The following is a 22174-nucleotide window of genomic DNA, read 5'->3' as shown; positions in this document are numbered from 1 at the left end:
AGGTGACTGCTCTGTAGTCTCTAGGTCTATCAAAATCCTGTCTCAATTTAAAAATCCCCATATTTCTTAATTTTGGCTTCTCTTCTCTATCCCCATGAACACCATATCTTTCTAGGCCCTCCTTTATTTGGCATCTGTCCCAACAGTTCAGTTGCTCAATATCTTTTATTTTAATGCTTGGAATATATTTGAGTTCCAAGGAAATTATTTAATTTTAGGAAATATATTTATATTTCCTAAGTCCAAAAACACAATCCACTTTGGCACTGGGGTAACTTGTTTATTTATTTTTATTTATTTATATTTATTTAATTAGGAAATATATTTATATTTCCTAAGTCCAAAAACACAATCCACTTTGGCACTGGGGTAACTTGTTTAGTCCCGTCAGCACATAGAGTAAGTATATCCCAAATTTGCTCCACAAGAGCCATTCTGAAACCTCCTTTATCTCTCATTTCTTCCCAGAGTTTTGCTTTTTTTCCCAATTATCCCATTCAGGAGTGATTCACCATTCACTTGTGGTAGAACTAAAATCCTTAATGTTGTTTAAAAGATAAACGCAAGACAATAACATGCATTAGACTAGGGCCAACAAGACCTTAAATTTGGGAATAAAATGCTATATATAGAGACAAGGCTAATCCATTTTAGATTTAAAAGAATATCAACAAAGATCAAATGTGTGCTTTTTCTTCAGTGGGAGTTTTTAAGACACAGTGATGAGTTTCTGAAAAGCCTATCTCTGAAAGGTGAGTGGGCCTCAACTCAAGTGAAATCCATTATCTTATTTCGTCTTCTATACAAAATCCTTTTCCCCTAAAATAACCACCTTAGGAAAGAAAAATACTGTCACAGTGGTGAAGTATTACAGTGTACCAAACTGAGTAAGCTGTTTCTGAGGCTCTTTCATGTTATATTCAGACAATCAAAATCATATAAGAGAAGTACATTTTGAATTGCTTCTTTTTTTGAAGAAAAACATAGTACATGTCACCAGAAATGTTACCTTAAAAGTCTAATGATAAGCAAATTCCCAATTCATTCATTCCTTCAGCATACATTTTCTAAGCTCTTACTGGGTACAAGCCCACTTGCCTGCTTGATTCTTTATACCTCATCAGGGGATAGAATCAGGTTCTCTAACAGGAATAAAGACAACGGACAAATGACATTTGGTGATCATGTGTTCATGATCACATAGCTATGTGATCACATACGATTTATGTGGAGATTACAGGGTAACAAAATAGCTGTGATAGAAATATCACAAAGTTTAAAATCAGAAGGCCAGTCTAACCTATGTGTTAGACTCACACTATTTGTACTATTTAAAGTCACTTGAACTCTCTAGCCTTAAGTTCTTTCATTGAGTAAGCACTAAGTAAGATAATAATAGCCAGCACTTCCCAAGTATTTCATACCCACATGATACCTTGTGTAGTTACCCTAATCCTCACAACAATCCTAAAAGGCAGACAATACTCCTAAGACTCAGGTATTGTTACCCTATTGTATAGATAAGGAATTTGAGGTTCAGAGAAACAAGAAATTTGCTAAATTTCCAATACACAGTAGGATAGAATTTAAACTTGCTTCATCTGATTCAAGAGCCAAGTTCTTTCTATTGTGTAACACTGCCTCATGACATAGTGGAAGGCACTATATCCAAGGCAAAAATCCACCTCAGTATGTCTGATATTACTATAAAGAGTTGAAGAATGTGCACACTTGCTTAACAAAGAAAATGTCCTTATCCAGAGTTAAACTGTAGGTCTTCTCTTCATTTATAATATTTGAGAAACAATGATCTTGTACTTCATTAAAATCAGTCTAAAACCTCTTTCAAATGGTTACAGGAAAAATTATGATTAGAAGAATTCATTTATAAATCTATCTAAAGGCAAGGAGTAGACCATATAATTGCATGAAATATTTTGCTGACTTAACATCAGTAACCTTCTTATCTTCATATTTAAGCTTTTAACTAGAAACTAGCTCCATTCACAATTTTTAGTGTCAATGAATTGAGAGAATTAAAAATTTAAATATATATACATTTTTCACTGTTTATAAGACAACCTAGACATCTTCATTGATTGTTTTTGTTAATTGTTAATTCATTCTGCTAATTTTGTTAATAATTAACTTTGAACCCAAAGTTGTGGGTTTTAAAAATTAACTTCCAATTTTAACTTAAAATGAAATTTTTCTTTCCCTTTAGGCAGTTTGTACCTGCTAATTTGCACAATCATTTATGCATTCATGTACTTATTCATTCAACAATAATTTGTGAACATCTGATATGGGCTGACCCCTCTGACAGAGGTGTAACAGATGTAGAAGAATGTAGTTGACCTGGACCCTGTCTTCTAAGGTTCACTGTCTAGTCTTGGGGGTTGAACTGGGAAGAGAAGAGAATTGTGCAAGTAATACCAACATTAGATAATGAATATTTTCATAGGAGAAGTACAGGTTGCTATGTGAGCACTTAATAGGAGACCAAATGTAGTATAAGTAGTCAGTTTTAGCATTCTGGAGGTAGGAACATAGCATCTAAGGGCTCAAAAACGAATAGAGTAAGGCCGATCAGGGTAAGGGAAGATGAAGTGGAGTGGGTGGTATTTCAGAGAGAATAGCCAAATTGTAAATGGTCGGGTTTCCCATAGTGGCCTTGATAGATACAACTCATTAGGCCCTATCTCTTGAAGAATAATCTTTTACTACAGGAAAAGTATTTTGTGGATTTCAGTAGAATTGCCACTGTGTATACACAAGCTCTGCCTGAACAGCATTCTGAACTTTGATTCCACAGTAAACATACGGTCTTTAAACTGGGATCAAGCATAACTGTCAATATTAAGTGATTTATGATCACCTTTAGATAATCAGGCATCATGTTCTATTGACTGACATGCCAAGTACTTGATAGCACCAGGTATTATGGCTAATGCAAATTATTTTTCCTGTGAGTTTAATTAAGGGTCTTCATATTGATGTAATTAAAACTGCAATGGCATTTGAAATGCATCACCTAAATAAAGCACCCTAAGGCTTACCCTATTAAGATTTGTAAGAGATCTAAGTAATTGCAATTTGCATTATTTTACTCCACATATTACTTCTCTGAAAAAAATCAATGTCTCTGCATATTTACCTATATATAGCCATATTATTATCAAGTATTTCATTATTTTCATGAACAAAATTGTCACTAATAGCACATCAACATCAGGTATAGGAGCAAATGCTTGGTCAATATTTAAATTTAGGAGTTTTCATTGCTCATTATCTGTCTATTAAGAATTACAAGTTCCAAATTAACTGAGAATTCTGTGTTAAATGCATGCTTTATAATGAGATTGTTTGTTATCTCTAGCCTTCAACAGCACTGGTTAAACTTCTCAGTGTACTCACTAAGTTGATACTTTTTACCTGCTGCCTTCACACCTAGTACAGTGTGATACTTAAAAAGCAAACTAAAGAGGAGTATCGTTTATTGTTAACTTTGTCCTATAGATGTCCTTTGTACTTACAGTTCTCTGACACACAGAGGTACCCACAGAGGATAAAGAGAAAATATTATGCCACAACATAGGAGCCATTTAGCTCTCTGCAATCCAAATCAGATTGTCCATACCATCCTAGAACAAATGAATGACTATTAGGTACGATACTGCTGTACTGTATTAGATTATTGAACTCATTTCAAAATTACCAATTTTTCATATATATATATATATAATTATCAATTCAGTAAATGTAGATAATCACAATTCTATCTAGGAAACCAAGGCTTAAAATGGTTAAATAATGGCAACGTAGGATTCAAACCCCAGCAGATGATCCAAAGGCCGCAATAATAACCTACACCTCTCAGGTATTAAAAAGAGTAGAAAAGGAGTTTCTTTAATGTGAGGTTGATTTTTAAAAATTAGTGATGAAAAACAAACCAAAAATAAAACAATAAGCTCCCAAAATATTGTCTTGAGTCCTCTAGGCTCTGACTAACTCCACCTGTATTTCAAGAAACCAAAAGAAAATGAAATCCAAATAGTGACTTTGAAACATTGTGTTTTACCTCTGCTTACTAAAACTCTAGCGATAAAGAAATATTTGCACCATAATCTTATGGAAATATAGTAAACTCATCATAAGGTTGTTTTATTGAAGAAGCCGTTTTTTTCAAAGTAAATAGAGATGGAAGAACAGATGTACAATAAAAGGAAACCACACACTTTATTTGTTCCTATTCTGATTGCCCACACAGTCTGCTACAAGAATGCATAACTACTTCCTGCTCTGGTTACCATTGAGCATACCACTAAACAAAATTATTATATCCAGTGGCTATCTTTAATGTAGAGAATGAATATTTTATTCACAGAGAGCATTTGAAGTTTTCAGTCCTGAACTTGTAATTTTTTTGGTGCAATGTTCCTCGTGACTACTCAAAAGCTCAATAATAATTTCTATTGCATACAATGTTCACTTCTAAATCTTTTTCTTATCTATGAACTAGGTTTATCTTCACGCCTCTGGGAAGTAATTAAGACTATCCCTATTTTACAAATAGAGAAACAGAGTCACAGGACTCCGTCACCCATTTAAGTGAACAGACTTGCAGACCAGATAGTAGCTTAAAATGATTACCTGCCCCTCAGCCTGTTTTCCAAATTGTCACTGAAATGACTATCCATTATAAAAATAGAAATCCTATATCAACACTGGAAAATGGCCATGGGGACGTCACACATCAGAGTTCCTGAGCTGTTTGCTACCTGCAGACATTATTAGGACAGGCCAACTCAGTCCATAACCACTGGGGAACATCTGAGAGAGTGAGTGAATGGAATCCCAGCAGAAACCCAAAACACCTTCCAATTTGATTGAGTGAGGATGACTGTCACCTTTAGGATATAGATTAGAGACCACTGAGAGCAGTGATCACATGGCAGGCTCTTTCTCCTGCTGTGCCCATCCAAGAATGAAAACACTGCCATGGCTAACTCCTGCTGAGAGTAACCACAGGGAGCTTAAAACAAAGCCTCCAAATTCTTTGACACTCCCCCCATCAATTTGCAATTGCTCTGTCTAAATGATGACACATATTTTACTCCTTCATATTGATCCACTTTTCAGAACACCAGCATATTTTCATATGCCAAGAGATGTTTTGTATTTTGGTTTTTGTTTTGCTGTCCTTACTGAAGGAAGTGTATGCTAATTAATGTTTAGATATTGGGAGGATTTTGTCTGAGAAAATGTGATTCTATGTTTAACTCTACTTTTTAGGTCCAGATGAAGGGATATGAGAAAGTTAACAGTAAGCTATAGTATGACTGTATCATTTCAGATTTTCAGTAATAGAGCTGGGGACAGATAGAGTAGAGAGTTTTACCTTTGTACTAAAAACATCCTAGAATTGAGCCTGGGGCATTGCCCCATTTTTTTCTTGGGTTGGTTGTTTTTATGGTTAAAAGTAACTATAAATAGGTAAGAGTTATTGAAAGCAAGTAAAAAACAGAGAGAGCGAGAGAGAACAAAGTGATAATAGGAATTTCTGACTTTAAAGAGAAAGAGCAAATAGAGATGAATATAAAAAAGGAGGAGGAGAGAGGAGAAAAGTGTTCCGAACTGAACTGAAGAAAGACCTGGTGTTGAAGGAAGAAATATATCAAATGTTAAAAATTTGGATGGGAGTCCCAGACCATCACAGAGAAGACAAAGAATTCACAAGGATTCACAATCAGGTAATAAATAAAAATACCAGTGGATCAATAAGGCTGATTTGAGAACTTGACAAATCATAGGCCACAACAGAGTTCTTAATAGGTTAATTCTGAATCCGACAGCTATACCCACCTGGTCACTAGCACAGCCATGCAACGGCAGACCTCCAGCACAGGGGCTGGCAGCTTACCCCAGGGGCCTGGGAACAGCATATATTATCCTGCAGGCTGCATTAAAGAGACAGAGAGAGAGAGAAATGTTCAGACGGTGCTGACCATCATCTACCAAACTCACAAATCAGGCAAGTAACTCCTCCCAAGGAACTGGCAGGAAAACAGGAAGAAGAGTGTGTCAGGGACCAAGAGTACTTACCAAAGACCCCCTCATAGAGCCATGAGACAAGGGAATAGCATTTACTTCCCCTATGCAAACACATGCTTGGCAAAATTGATTGAAAAGGTATATATATACATACATACATATATTTGGATACATTCCTGGAATTACAATGATGGGGGAAAATTCATGCATCCATTCAGGCAGAAAACAAGCAAAAATTACATTATCTCTGAAAGGAGGAAAAAAATCAGGTTGTTTTCAGTTTTTTTCTCTCTATAACTAACTCTCCAGGACAAAATGGAAACATAGCTATAAAGCTTTGAGGAAAAAATCTGACACTAAGCCAAGAAGCAACAGAAATACATTGCCAGGAATATTATAGGAACAATAGAAAGACACTGCCAAGAATGTAGAGCTCAGAAAACCACCACCTGCATTATATTCCTTCAAAATGATTGGACACCAACTCTCCAGCTGATGGAGAGATGGATCTAACACACTCAAAAACATAAGCCATTGTATTATAAAAGGGGTTAGTAATAATAAAAAATATTAGCAGCACACAGTGTTGCTTGAATATTTCTTATAACATGCCCATCAAATTTAACACAACTATATTAAATATTGAAAGAGAAAAATATATATTCTAAAAATGAATAATAACCTGGATTTTGAAGTCTAGAATTATGTTACAATAAACTAGAAATTTCAATATAAGGGGTGGCGTAGGGAAGCAACTAAAGTACAAGTAGCTAAAATTATCATTTTCTTAAAATTACTAGAAATTGCTTAATTTTTACTTTAATTATTAGAAAAAAATTAATGTTTTAAAGAACACTAGAATAGCATATCTTTCTTCCACATTTCAAAGGAATAAAAAGATAAAAAATTAGACTACCTGAATATTAAAAAAAAAAAACTCTTGAGTTGTGGGTTGTAAAAGATATCAAAGCTTAGATGATGGGCTATGTAAAAGTTAATAAAACTTAAAAAGTACTACATATAAATCAGGTAGTTTTGACAAAGATAAACTCACTGTATACATTCACTGTAAAGAAAGAATAAATTAAAAAATAAGTGACTGAAAGTTAAGGATAATAGGAATAGCTGTTAAATAGTAAATAACAATAATAAATAATAATATGTAAAATAAACATAAAAGCTGGTTCTTCCACAAAATGTAAAATTTAAAAATTTATGATAAACCTACACAAATATAGAGAATAGAAAAATCAGGAATGATTTAAAATCATTAAAGAATACTACATACAAAAGCATACTTCTTTTGAAAAAAAAACACAATGAGATGGTCAATTTTCTGGGAAGATATAAATTACCAAAATCCATTTATGGGGAAAGTAGATAATGCTTTGAGAAGAAAATTTGTAAGTTACCAAAGCATTATATTCAAATATGTCTTCATACATTGATATATTTACAGATTAGGCTTTCTCAGGTTTCAATGAATAAATGTTTCTCATATGATATAAACAATTCCAAAAGCTAGAAATAGAAAAAATTCACAATTCACTTTTACATAGTTAGCATAATGAAAACTTGGCAGAGATGGTAAAAACACATAGGCTGAGAGCTAAATCTGAGCTTATTCCTGAATATATAAAAGCGTGTATGTGTGTGTGCACTCAAGAAATATATCCTCTGAGTTTTTTATTCCTTTCCATTGGTTTCTTTGTTTTAAGCAAGTGTAATACTCATAAATTGTATTTGTAAAAAATTTCCAATAAAGCTTTGATAGAGCTTCCAATGAATTCATAAATTATTTGTGTGTTAATGTCTTTATATGTCAATTTATCCCATCCAAGAGTGTCACCTATCTTTTCATTTTCTGAGCTTTTTGAGTCCTTTAATATATTTTTAATTATTCCCCACAGAAATCTTAGGACTACGTTGTCTAAATGTAACATACAGTATACTTTTCTTGATATTTTAAATGAAATTGTATATTTGTTAAATTTTCTGGTTGCTTGTTACCATTGACTTTTTATTAATGATTGTCATAAATCAATCTTATATCTAGGAAAGTCTACCCATCAGCAATATTGGATAAATTTTTAAAATGCGGAAAAACTAAAATACTCAGAAAAGCATAATACCGGATTTTTATCAGACAAACGACATTGAAATATGAGAATGGAACAAAGATGTTTACCAATCACAGACTAACAAATATTCTGAAGTATTATTAAAATATGTAATTCAAACAGAAGAATGGGTTCAGGAGGAAACACCAATAATGAACAAATTTTTTAAAATTCATTATTAAGCCTAAATAAGTGGGTTTTAAAATTTATTAATAACAATCTGGAAATAAAATTTTACTTGCTATCAGCATGGAAGTAGGTGTTGGCAGGGACAGATGCAAGCAAAAGTATGATACTCTTCTTGACTTAAACAAGGGGAGAATAGAGATGGTGACTATATTATTACAAATATAAGCTCAAATATGTCTATTAAAAATCTAGAGGCCCTTTTTCCTTTTCTCTCCTTCGGTAGAGGCTAAGAAGTGAGCCAGCTGTGTTGACATATTCAGCATGACTTGGGCCAAGGAGGCTTGAAAATATTCAATATACACTTTAAAAAAAAATTGTACATACACAGAAAATGACCAAATTCTAGATCACACGCAAGATAAATCCTGTAGTTTTCTCAATGAGCACATCATGATTAAGAAGCATTTATCTGTGAAGTACAACAAAGGAAAATCTAAAAATGTAAATTACATATGCAATTTACTATACAATAAAATTATGTAACATCCTAGTTTAGACTGAAAAGAATTTGATAAATGTTAGCATTAATTATGATTGTAAAAATATATGATGTGGTAAACTAGAAATCAAATGGAATGTTCTTGACTTAATAAAAGATATGAGCCCAAACCCACGGCAATCACTATATTTAATGGTGAAATATTACAAGTCTTCCAATTAAAATCAAAGATGCGATAAGCATGCCATGATCACTACTCTTATTGTATTGCTACTTGTAAAAATCTTGTTCTGGTCTACAAGTTGGGTAAGAAAAATAAAGTAAATAAAAATATTGAAAGGAAAAGACAACACTGCTATTATGTGTAGAATGTACAATTACCTACATATAAAACTAAAAAGAACGACTTGTGAACTACTAAAACTAATATTTAACAAGATGACTAAATACAAGAATAATGTATAAAAACAAATGGCTTGCCTATATGCCAGTGTGAAAGAAAAAGTTAACTTAACCAAAGCAAAACACATTGTGATGGTGGTGGTGGTGGTAGTAGGGAAAACCACATTATAAAATGTTTATGAAGATGGGGTGGGGGGAATGGCATGGCTCTCAAGACCGTAATAACAAAGTGAGATTATAACATTTTAAAGAAAAATTTATCCTTAAGAAAACTTGGTCAACTCTCTGTTGAATCATTAACATCTTAGCTAATTCTCTTTCTGAACCATCATTAATGTTCACATAACACATTTATCTGCAAGTGTATATTACAGCTTCTAAACAACTAAACCACGTAACAGTCTTACGTGTGAAACAGGATGCACAAGGTCCTGGGTTCAATCCCCAGTACCTCCATTAAATAAATAAATACATAAATACATAAAATCTAATTACCTCCTCCCAAAAAAATAAAAAATAAATTAATTAATTTTTTAAAATAACCAGTTTGAATATATACTACAAATCCCATTCAGAAGACTAAAAAAGAAAATTTTAAAGTATCTGGGAATAATATGTAAAACTTGAATAGGGGAAAACTATAGATTTTTACTGGAGACCATAAAAGAAAACTGACAAAGGAGAAATACTACCATTGAGGTGAATATTCCATATTGCAAACATGTCATTTTTCTCCAATTCTTGAATTCTACAAATTCAATATCTTCCAAAACAATATTGTGTGTGTGTGTAATTCATAGAAAAAAATAATAACTTGATAGGGACTGGAATTTAGTATGGTGATTCAGGTGGACTTTAACCTTACTTTTAGTAATTTAATTTTATACAGAGAGGAGGTGTTCAGTTATTACGTGTGTGGTCAACAACTAATTTGAAAATGAAAGATATTTTCTCTGGTAATAATAATAGGGTTATTCTCAGTATTTTTACATTTTATTTATTCATTCTTTTTTATATTTCTTATAATAAACATGTAATTCTTTCATAATTAGAAAAACGGAAACATTATTTAAAAACAGATATCACATTATGAAGAGGGGAAATTCAACTGACTCTTAGCTAGAATTCTGTGAGGTTACATGATCTAGATTCATGCCACCAAAAGTATAGACATAATATAATATGAAGGGTTGTTTTTTTTTTTCAGTAATTCACTTCTAGGTCTCCAAAAGGGAAACACATATTTAATGGTTTAAAAATCTATGCCCCAGCCCTGTGCCATTAAGTATTCTCTTTTTAATGAAGGCCTGTGTATCTTCTTGCCAAGGATTCATGGTTGTGCCAGGGAGCATTTAAAGATTATAAGGATCTATGGCTTTACATCCCTGAGAGCACCATAGCCTAGAAACTGACTGAAATTCAATTCAAAAATTCAGCATGTGTTTCTAGAAAATCAGGTTTAACAAGCCAATGCCCTGGGATCACTAAGGACACTAAATAAACAATCTTTATCCTCATTTCAGCACAGTGCCCAGAGGGGCATATGAAGTAGAGAAACCAAACCAGCCCTAGCAATTAATAGTGAGATTAAAATCATAGTCATACTCTCACCACACAGTGGACAGTAAGGAATACTCGCTGTATCAGATATACCCTGTCATAACTCTTCTACCATTCTGGCAAAGTAGTAATTAACAGATCAAAATAAAAAATTAATGTCTTCAAGATGGTAAATTTTTAATAGCTCAGTGCATACAAATGTTAGATACACTTTTTAAAAAGCATATTTCTGAGTCATTTGAAAAATTGTTGTGACAATACCTCAGTGAATCTAATAAGGAAATTATGTCCAGCCTCTATCAAACATGAAAATGTTAATCATATTATAGAAACTTCATTTGAACCTTTCAAAATATTTAAGAAGTTTTAAATGCTTCAAAATAGAAAGTTCTCTTAATAAAATTCAACATCTGAAGTATCTAGTGGCTAAAGAAAATAGGAGTCCTACTTAAAAAAAAAAACAATGGGGAGAAGACAGATTGATGATTCAGCTTTTATTGAAAATTCTATTATTGTTCCATCATAAACTTATTTCAGAATTACGGGCATGCATATTTCCTGAAAAGATTCACAGAGATAATTCAGGGTAGCAGTAACAATGTAGGTGCAATATGTACATATGGAGAGAACTGGTTCTCCCTCCATAAGACTGGCATTTCTAAATCTTACAAAAAGCAGAGGCGAAATCTCAACCTTAAGTGACACATATGTGAAGTTGCCATAAGTGGAGACTTTGTCAAATGAGTTTTGTTTAAGAAAAACCAAGGAAAATGAAGGGACTTGAGAGAGTCACTCCTGGTAATAGTCTATCGGACTGCATGACATGTGGAATTACCAGTGTATTTCAAAATCTTGTCCAGTAATGGGGATTTTTTCAATGATTTTCTTCTGTCAGCTATAAAATTGGTCAGTCAAATATATTTAAAATCTGGACTGGTAAACTATTGGCAAAATTATACTTAAGACACGAGCTTTGTTGTAAGAACAAAAACAATGTTTAACAGAAATGAAAAGTTAAACTGCACTTCTACAGTTGCTAGTAGTCCTTGAGGCAAACGATCAAAAACTTCCCACCAGAATGTCTATAAAAACAAAACAAAACAATAAACTTCACACTAGCACCCAAATCAAACCCTAAAAGAGAAATTATTGTTAGCATGTAGAAGAAATTTATCCTAAGGATAGGATTGACAAAATAGGAAAAGCTCACTCAATGTGAAATATATATATACAAAAGCTTCTTCATCACTACCTTCTGTCTCAGATAATTTGTAACTTCCAGAATTTCTGGACCTCTTGCTTCATTGGATCTACATTGTTTTGGCAACAGACAAAGTAGATTTTCATCTTTCCACTCCCAGACTCAGCCCCCACCAGGGAATTATGGAGAAAGCAGTTCATAATTGTTAAATAACTAAATGGATTAATCTTTATTTTCATTCAGACCTAGAAACCCATTGAAGGTAGCAAAGAACTAGTTTTGGCGCACTGTTTCTGTGAGGTGTAGCCCCAACCAAAAAAGCTTTAGATCTAGACAACAGGAGACAACAGGACCTGGGACAGCAAGTATTAGAGAAATGGAAATGAGCATCACAGAGTGTTCTCCTACATGCATCCATCCAAGGAGCCACACCAGAGAAACAATCGCCAGACACTGGATCCTGGGAACTGTGCTTTGAGCTCCTGAGTCGAACTGCTCTCCTGACCGACTGCTGAAAAGAAGATTCTACCTGCACCCAAGTGGACTTTGAGCAAATCCAAGGAGCAGCCCTATACCTTGGGTGTTCACCAGTAATGGGGATAGAAAGATGTCTCCTTTATCATGACTAAGAAAGCCAACAACATGGAGCCTGTGAAAAACACAATCATGGGAAAGGAACCATCACCTTGAAGACCCAGAGTTAAGCTCTTTTCTGAAAATAATTGAGTACAAGAACCAGAACAAACTTGGAAAAAAAAGGTATCTAGCATCTTCAATAGCGTGCAAAAAGAAACAGAAAGCCATGAGGAAATAATAAGCTGAGACAAAAAAAAAAAAAAAAGGATGAAATGCAAAAACAATAAATTAGATGACAAAAAACTGAATTGCAACAATAGAATTATAAGCCACAATGGAGGTAAAAGAGAAATTTGGTCAAGGTGGGGAACTGTGATCATACGACTCCCTTTCCTGCTATCACAAATGACATGAAATAACACACACACAAAGGTTTTTTTCAAATAATTAATTTGTAACAGTGCAGGAAGAGAACCTGTGCAGGATGGAAAGGAGACAGTATTAGATTTATGAAAAATTAAAGCAGAAGAAAATTGTAGCCCTAAGAATGCATGGAAATAGATTACTATGGAGTAAGGGTTGTTTGTGAGGAAGGGGTTTCAAAAGCACCAGGGAGTGAACACAAGGAGCCCCACAACTTTCATCAAGAAGAATGTTGCATTTGGAGAACTGCATCCTCACCCAAACTAGCCTCCAATAGCATCCTGTATTTACACTTTTACATAAAACATAGCAGAGTGGAGGCACTAGAGCCAAAGAGGCAGAACAATGGCCCAGGAAGGCAAGTTCTCCCAGAAAAGATGTGGAACGGCTCCGTGCTGCCCAAAACTTTTGGGCAATGCAGGTGGCAGTACAATGTGTCCTACCCTTACAGTCATATGAGGCAGGTTGCTATCAGCATAGTAGGCCAGTCAACAGGGATTCTCTCATTCAGAGATGATCAGAAAATTTTAAAAATCACAACCATTTGATATTCCTAACTACTTGAGAAAAACAACACCATGGAGAGAAACATGTCAACAAAAAAAACCTAGAAGTAACATAAAACACACACACATACAGATGTAAAGTGAACCAGGCAAACTGTCAGTTGGGCCTGTCTTTAATAATCTCAGAGAAATTCAAAACAATATTCATGAAAAATGAAAAACCACCAAGAGATCATTTTAAAATAAGGTTTTATTATGAAATATGTTAGATATATTAAAAAAGAAATGATGATATAATTAACACCCATGTCCCTCTCATCCACCTTCAACAATCATCAACTCATGGCTGATTGTATTTCATTTAAACTCCCACTTATCCCTCCACCCCAGTTTATTTTTTAAAAGGTACCACACATGATACCATTTCACCCACAAATATTTCAGGGGAATTTTGTTAATTAAAAATTTTATCAGCAAAATTAAAAATTCCATAGATAGGCAGAATTACCAAATAGACACAGCCAAAGATAAAATTTAGTGATCTGGGAGATGGAACTAAGAAGTTCCCTGGGAACAGAGTACAAAAAGATCAAGAGGCCATGTGTTTCTGTAGAAGCAGAACCTGAGACAAGGGTTTGCCTGTAAGTGATTTGTTAAGGGAGTACCCTAGGGAAAAAAATTTGCAAGGGAGAAGGGAAACAGAAAAGAAAAGAGGAAGAAGTCAGCAAGAACATGAGTTCAAATGACATCAAGCCTCATTTTGTTTCATGGAAGCCTCAGGGAAAAAAAAATTGCACTGGAGAGTTTGTCTCAACTAGAGGCAAAAAAGTTATAGCACCACATTTGTAGTCCTTGGACACTGGCCACTTTGCAAGTAAAGCAGCTACGAGTGTCCAGGAAAATTCTCTATAGAAGGTTATAGGTATGAATAGTCAGCAGCAATTCAGGTGGTAGTTGGGAAATATGCTCAATAAATCAGTAAAAGTGATACCTGGAAACTGGGTGGAGCATCAACAGCACCAGCCTCTGATAAAAGGATAATTAATCAAAAAGTTAAGTGACATGGAGAATGGATACAGAATTTTCAGTATCTTCTAATAGAAGTCACAGAAGGATAGAAGAAAAAAGGAGAAAACAAACAATGAAATTATAAAATATATTTTCCCAAAGAAAGGTGAAATCCTTCAAATTGAAAAGATCCATCAATTGTTCTAAAATCTCAGCATAACGTAGAAAAGTTTCCAGAGAGGGAAACGGTCTAGCTACTATGGTAGAGGTTAATTTTTATGATTAATGTTCAGACTGTGACACCAAAAAGGCATGAATGAGCAGAAGAAATATAGATTTATTAGTATCTTGTTGAGTCGTATGTGTCTTGTTAGCCTCAGTATATTGAGTTCTATATAAACGGCATATTACTTAAGCTATATACCAGTTGTTTCTCACACAAGGATAAAGTGTGTAGCATGACAGTCACCAGAATTTTTGGTTGGTTCCCCAAACTTTTATACTTGATTAAGACTCACTTCCCTGTCAGCCACGTTGTCTAAGGCCGTCTGGCTACTGCATCCCTATTGGATTGATGGAAATCAGAGCAGTTGCTCTAAACAACTCCCGGTTGCTCAATATCCTTATCACGCTCTGTTGGTACAACTCTGTATCTATATCCCGAAGGTACATCACCTTTGCATATGGTAATGATTTGAATATGATTTCTGAATCTGAGCATGCAGTCCATTAACCAGACTAATACTGATCCATTTTATCTTCAAAGAAAAAAATTATATTAGACATCTTATTTATAACATTGAATGTTAAAATACAATAGAGCAACGACTTCAAAATAATAAATGAAAATGATTTGACCTCTAATTTATGTACAGCAAACTATCATTCAAGTGTGGTCTAAATAAAAATATGAAGTCTAAATTTTAAAGCATGCAAGAATCCAAAAAGGAAGATGTGAGATACAAGGAACAGTGGAGAATATCTTAGTTAAGACTAAATAAATGTTCATCCATAGACTTAAAATGTAATAGCAGTCTAATCCCAGGTGATTATAATAATAGGGGTTGTTACGGAGGAGTGTGGATATGAAAAGAAGACAAATGGAAGTATGTAAGGTTTCTGAGTTGCTCTGGGGAAAGCTGTATATACTAGCTTAATTTAGATCTTAAGAGAAAAACATAAATGTAGAAGTATATTTTAAGATGCAAGAATAACCATTATAAGAGTAGAAAAAATGTATGACTGTCAATCAACTGGAAGGGAGGAATAAAATAAGTTCAATCAATCCAAAAAAAGACAGAAAATTAAAACAAAGAACAAAAAAGCAAGACAAATAGAAAACACAAAATAAATTTGTCATGGACAAGATTAAGATTTAAGAAGATATACAGCAAACCCGCAGCACTGTGGGAGGTAGACTTTATAAGCAATCAAGAAATGAAGCAGATCAAAAATTGGTAAACATCAAAGGGTGAAGGTTTCTTTGCCCCTCATCCTCCTTTTTCCTTCTCTTCTTCTCCCTTTTCCAAGTCTTGGATGAAATCCTTAATTTGGTATAAAGATAGAGCTAGAGAGAGAGAGATGATATATAAAGAGAGACACAGACATACAGAATCTTTATTAGCATAATGATGCATTGAAATTATGGTACAAGAATTAGTCAATATTATTTTAAAAAATATTTCTTTGCACTTCATTCCAGGTCTTGTGCCAAACGGGATTTTAAAGTACAATATCCCCTCTCCAGTCCTGAAATGGTGCTTAAATTGGTGGGAAATGATTGAAAAAATATCGAGGAGATTATAAAGAAGAAAAGAAGTGGGATTCAAGAAGTTTCAATAAGTATAAAGAAATACATTAAAAGATCCTTGTAGGTGACACAGTAAGGGTAAGACATGCTGTGTATCATTTCCTGGTGTATGCGAGTATGTGTGGAAGACAGACAAATCATCCTTAAACTTGCTGTTGCCGTAACCAAAGTAAATGAAGATTTGAATAACATTTATCAAGCATTTTCACCTCACCAATTGGGAATTACAAGAGGGACATAATTTTTTAATAAATACTTTTTCAAAATGAAATTTTCTTGTAGTTACTGTATATGTACCAAGCAAGCTAATAACTTAGGATTTGGTTGTATTGGGGGGGGGGTATTTTTTGAATGATTTGTTAATTTTTCTAACTTTACAAAAGTTTGAAGCTTATACCTCAACAGAACAGGGATATTTTAAATCACACAATTGTGAGCAAGCAAGAGCAATATTGTTTTAAAGGTTTCTCTTTTTTCTCCTCATTATTAGGTTGTTAATGTATCAGGAAGAAACTGCAAAATCTTGTGTAGGCTTTTTCTAGTAAGTTCAATATTCAATATATATCTTTAATATAACATATGGTATATATATTCTGTGTTATATATTAAATATAAATAAGAGGCAGTATGCATTATTTTTAAATGTACAAAATATATACAAAAATTAATAATGTAATAATTGTGAACTAAAAGCCGTCTCCTTAAATATTAGTGCAGATATTAAATATTATAATCTCATTAAATATTATGCAGATATTAGTGCAAGGAATTCTGCTATCACCACTACCATCCAATATCATTCTTATAGTTGAAACCAATAAGATATATAAATAATAGTATAGGTATAAAAAGGAAGAAGAAAACAGTCATCTTTGGTAAATAGTGTGAATACCTGAGAGAATTAACTGAACAACTACTACAACTAGTGAGACTAGAGTCAGTACATTGAAGCAATAAAATATTAGCTTATAGAAATCACTATATCACATTAGAACAAGAATCAATTGAAAAATGTAATATGAAATAGAAAATCCTATTCATGGAATAAAACCCCAAAACAATAATAATAAAAAACCAATACAACAATTATTCTCAAATAAGTCTAACATGAAATAATTAAGACCTACATAAAGAAAACTATAAAATGTGTGGAATAATTTTTTAAAAAGCTCAAATAGAGAGAAATATGTAACATGTTTCTGGATGAGAAGACCTAATTTTATAAATATGTCTATTCTTCCCCCAAATGAATTCAATGCTTTTGTGATTAAAATCCCAACAGGATATTTCAGGGGATTTGTTAAATTGATTCTAGGGTTTCCATATAGAAAAAAATGTTCAAAACTAGCCAAGAAAATTCTGAAAAAGAATGATACATTCATTTAAAAATATTTGTTGTGTTCTCTATTGACATGTGTTGAGCACTTACTGTGGGAGGCACCAAGCTATGCACATTAATGCTTTTTCTCTTAGTCCTCACAGTAACACTATAAAATAGAGGCAAATATTATCACCATTTACATTTGAGAAAACTGAGTTTTGAACATGAATGTTAGCTTTGCCCTCATCAGTGATGAAGTCTGGATTTGAAACAAAATTCATTTATGTTCAGAGCTCAAAAATTGAATCAATATATTCTATAAAGACCACGAAGATGACACAATACAGCAATGTTTTAATATGTTCAACCTAACTACTAACTAAGGAAATGGCTAACAAAACAATAATGATTAACTATCAAATTGTGTATGATTTTTAAAAAATACTCAAAGTGGATCAGGGTCGGATGTGGACATATAAAATTTTACAGCCTTTCAGGAGAGCATTCTGACAGAAGTCTTGAGAATTTTTTGATACAGTACTTCCACTTCTTTTAAAGATGCAACAGCAAAAAACTTGGAACTCAATTAAATGGTGAAACACATTATGGCATAAGATGAATGACTTACACAGTGTTAAAAACCAAAACCAAGTTTTAAAAGAGTATAACAACATGCAGCATGATAATTACAGAACATTAAGTAAAGAGGACTGGATACAAAACAAAGTATAAAATATAAGCTTATGCCAAATTTTGTATAAAAATGTTTATATAAAGTACTATGTATATATTAAATAATTATATAAATAACATAATATTTATAAACAAGTATGTTCAGAAAATAATTAATAGTTTTTTATATATTTAAGAAAAAATGACCACAATAATACTAGGGATTATGAAATTAAAGAAATGATTTTGGGAGAGAGGGAGGTGCTAATTTTCTTCTTGAAATTTTTCTATACTTCCTTAATTTTCCATAGATGAATATGTATTACTTAGCTAATCCAAATACATAAATATAATCAAAAGAAAAATAAGTGAGTAAAAACAATCCCACTGTCTTTCACATAGAATCCAATTAAAACTTCTAACTATACTAAAGCACTGTTGGTAAGCCTTCATCTGCTTTTCCTAATGGAGGTAAAATGCTAATTAATTCAAAGGTAATATTTAAAGTTTATTTTATGTAACATGTCAGCAGATGCAGTTAAAAGAGAAAAGTGTGTTTTACGGTTCTATGGAAGGTAATAAATGTCAAGACACATGTAGATACAGTTATAACTTTATGAACACCCAGGGTAATTTGCACAAGGAAAACCTTACACAAACACCAAATGAAAAGACATGTTTTCTAAGCACATTCAGAGGACTGTTTTTAACTCCATGTGCAATATAGGTGAGACAGAGGGCTAAGGACTGCAGTGTAGTGGTCTGACAATAAACCCCCTGCAAGTGTGCCATTTGATGGGGTGTTAATTGAGTAGCAGGTGAACATAAATAGAAAGCACCCAGGGTGTGTAGGGGGGAGTCTTTTTGTTGATAAGGAAACATAAAAATGTTGAGCTTTATAATAAGAAATAAAGACAGTCTGGGGTTTATTTCTCTGACTTCGTTCTAACCTCCATAAGCATGGGCCTCTCTAGTTTAAAATGCTAGCTAGGGAATAATCACATGGCATTTAAAATGCGTGAGTGATTACAGAATAAGTCGGAAAGGTTCCCAAAGCTTATGAAAACCTAAGGGTTTGTTTTAGTTTTGTTTGTTTGTTTATGCTTAGATGCAATGTTTTGAATAATTGTTGCTGCTTCCTGAAATCATTGGCTCAGAATGTCTCAAGACGTATAGAGTGGCTGGGCCATTCAGCATCTAACGTGAAATTTCATCAGGATTTCATCAGGACATAGACAGCAAAAAACATAAAAAAGAGTGGATAGAAACATGAAGAATGACTCAAGCTTTGTAAAGTTCAAGAATTTTTTGAAAGAAGAGATTTTTCTGTGTAGTTCACCTAGGCAGGTTGTATGAGAATACACAAGTAAATCCTTAAATAAAATATTTTTAAATTCTAGTGTTGATATTTCACTTTTTCCAGGAAATTTTCATAACACAAATACATACAACCATCATATTAGAGATTTACTTTCTGTGAGAAATATCTTCAGGTGTTCGTACACTAACGTGTTCTCCCAGAACGTTGCTCACTTGAAAAGAATGAGGTCCCTGCACACTGTACTGTCACCTCTAACAAGGCATTAAATACATCGAAGATGCATGTAAGACATTTTAAACTAGTAAGTTTTAATAATGATAGCTAACATTTATAATGCATTTCCTGTGCACTAGGAACTGTGCTAACCTCTTCACAAACACCATCTCATTTGAGCCTCATAACAATCTAAAGAGGTAAAAATTCTTCATTCACACTTACAAATGCAGAAAAATACAATCTGTAGAAAAATGAAGTATCTTTCTCATAGTCACACAACTAATTAGCTGTGAAGACAGGTTTGAATGCATGTTAAGCTGACTCCACATGGAGCACAAATCTTTAAATTGCTATACTATACTCTCTCCAAGACTAACCCTTTCAAGTTCCTATAGAATATTTACCAAATGAATGCTTTGTTATAGTACAGTAGCTTGCTATTCTAAGAAAGTTAAGATAGAGGCACAAACAGTTCACTTCCTAATGTGGTCTAGAGCAGTGATTTTCAAACATTAATGTTCAGACTAGCCACCATGGAGCTTGTTAAAGGGCAGATATTGACTCAGTAGGTCTGAGGTGGGACCTGAGAGTTTGCATTTGTAACAAGGACCCTGTGATGTACCTGCTGCTGCTACTTGAGCAGCAAGTATAGAGGGTCTGTTGGAGATGGGTGGAAGGGACCAGTCCCTTAATAATAACAGGTCCCTTAATGACAAGTTATTATTCTGTGCCCTACTTTCCATTCCCTACTTTCCGCAAAGTCACAGTCTAGTCTGGAATACCCATCTCAACTTCCTGCCTTTTTCTACTTCTATCTTATTCTTCCCTCATCTTGAAGAAGAAAACTGGAATGGTAACATAAATATAAATACAAATGCTGCTGTCAAACTCTGGCAGAGAGATAGCCAGTTCAGATGTGTATCAAGGAAAAATAACCCTATATCTTCTTTGTACTATTTTATAGATTACAGACTATGTTTATAGAACTTCTAAAATAAGTCTTATAACCAAATCCTACCTATCACTAAGCTCACAGGGTACAATCAGACAAATGAACCAAAAGCACCATTCTGATAAATATTAGAACAATTCATTAAAAATAAGAGCCACATGAAGTAAAATGGGCAGTATCTTAGGAGTCAAGATATTGCCCAGAAACCTAAGATTCACCCCACCTCTCACCCAGCCCCATCCCTTCATATTCAGTCATTAATCATATCCTGTAGATTTACCCTCACAAACAGCATCTCCATTCCGTCTGCTATTGCCTTAGCTTAGTCCATTATCACTTCTCACGTTACCATAGGTACCTAACATGGGGAGGGAGGAAGGTTCCTATCTACCCTCTGGACTACTTTAAGACGATTCTCTACACTGTTGTCAGAGAAGCATTTCTGAATTATTAATCGAATGTCACTTCTTTCTTTACATCCTTCAACAGCTTGCTGCATCATTAAAGTTCTGACTTCCCTGTTTAGCATACATGGTTCATTGTGATCAAGATCCATCTGTCTCAGTGGTTCATTCCTTCCATTACCTCACACAAACCCCTTACTAGAGGCGTACTGAACCAGAATATAGCTCTCGCTATTGCATCATTGTGTTTTATACCTTCATGCCTTCCCACATGCTGTTTTTATTTGGAAGTCTTCCTCTTTCTTACCTGCCCCCTTCTTTCCAGTCCTCTCTTTCACACACCTAGCCTATTTTTCAATACTCAGTTCAAGGAATGTTCTGGAAGGTTCCAGAATCCTCCCATTAATATAGAGCAACTATAGTAGGAAAAACAAGACCCCAAGGACTGCATCTACAATAACACCAGGTTATAAGATCTACTCACAAATCCAAAATATGATTGAGTGTGGCTAAATCAAAAACTACAAGACCCATATGGTATCAAAAACTGTGTGGGAGAACTCAGAGGAAAGACAAAGTTACCAGTGATAACCCCAAGAACTGGAAACCCCCAATTCACTATCAGGAATTCACTGGAAAGTACTGGAAAGGGCCTTTATCAGAACAGCAGGAGAAAACGGGAGAGGATTTTTGAAGGTTTAAATCAACTGATGAGTGCAAGAGGTCCAAAGTATTAATGGTCCTAGAGAATTTTGGGGTCTGAGGCCTATAAACTCTCAAAACTGGCAAACAAAACAATCCTTACATCGTAGAGCTTAGCAGTAAGGAGAACCTGTTGGGATTATAAACCAAAGTGAGCAGAGCAGGCACTATGTGGGCAAAGAAAAGATGAGAGAAAATAAAATTTGGAAGAGTTTAAGGCCAAGAAACTTTAAGGCCATTTCTTCATTAAAGTGGCAAAAGAAGGAGCTATTCTAGCCCACCCTTCTCTTCAAAAAGT

The 22174-nt window shown here is 33.8% G+C and overlaps 1 long non-coding RNA gene across 1 annotated transcript in view; it reads right to left on the bottom strand.

Moving 5' to 3' along the window:
* Window positions 1-3649, bottom strand: part of LOC135321390 (uncharacterized) — a 279281-nt gene extending 275632 nt beyond the window's left edge. Inside the window, exon 1 of the long non-coding RNA XR_010381124.1 lies at window positions 3537-3649. This is a non-coding gene — a long non-coding RNA (uncharacterized LOC135321390). The remainder of the gene's footprint in view (window positions 1-3536) is intronic.
* Between the last annotated feature and the right edge of the window lie 18525 nt (window positions 3650-22174).

The sequence above is a fragment of the Camelus dromedarius genome, chromosome 5 (genome assembly GCF_036321535.1).
Source record: "Camelus dromedarius isolate mCamDro1 chromosome 5, mCamDro1.pat, whole genome shotgun sequence".
NCBI classification, from domain to species: Eukaryota; Metazoa; Chordata; class Mammalia; order Artiodactyla; family Camelidae; genus Camelus; species Camelus dromedarius.
The sequence above is the reverse complement of the archived record's forward strand: the minus strand, read 5'-3'. Positions and strand labels throughout refer to the sequence as shown.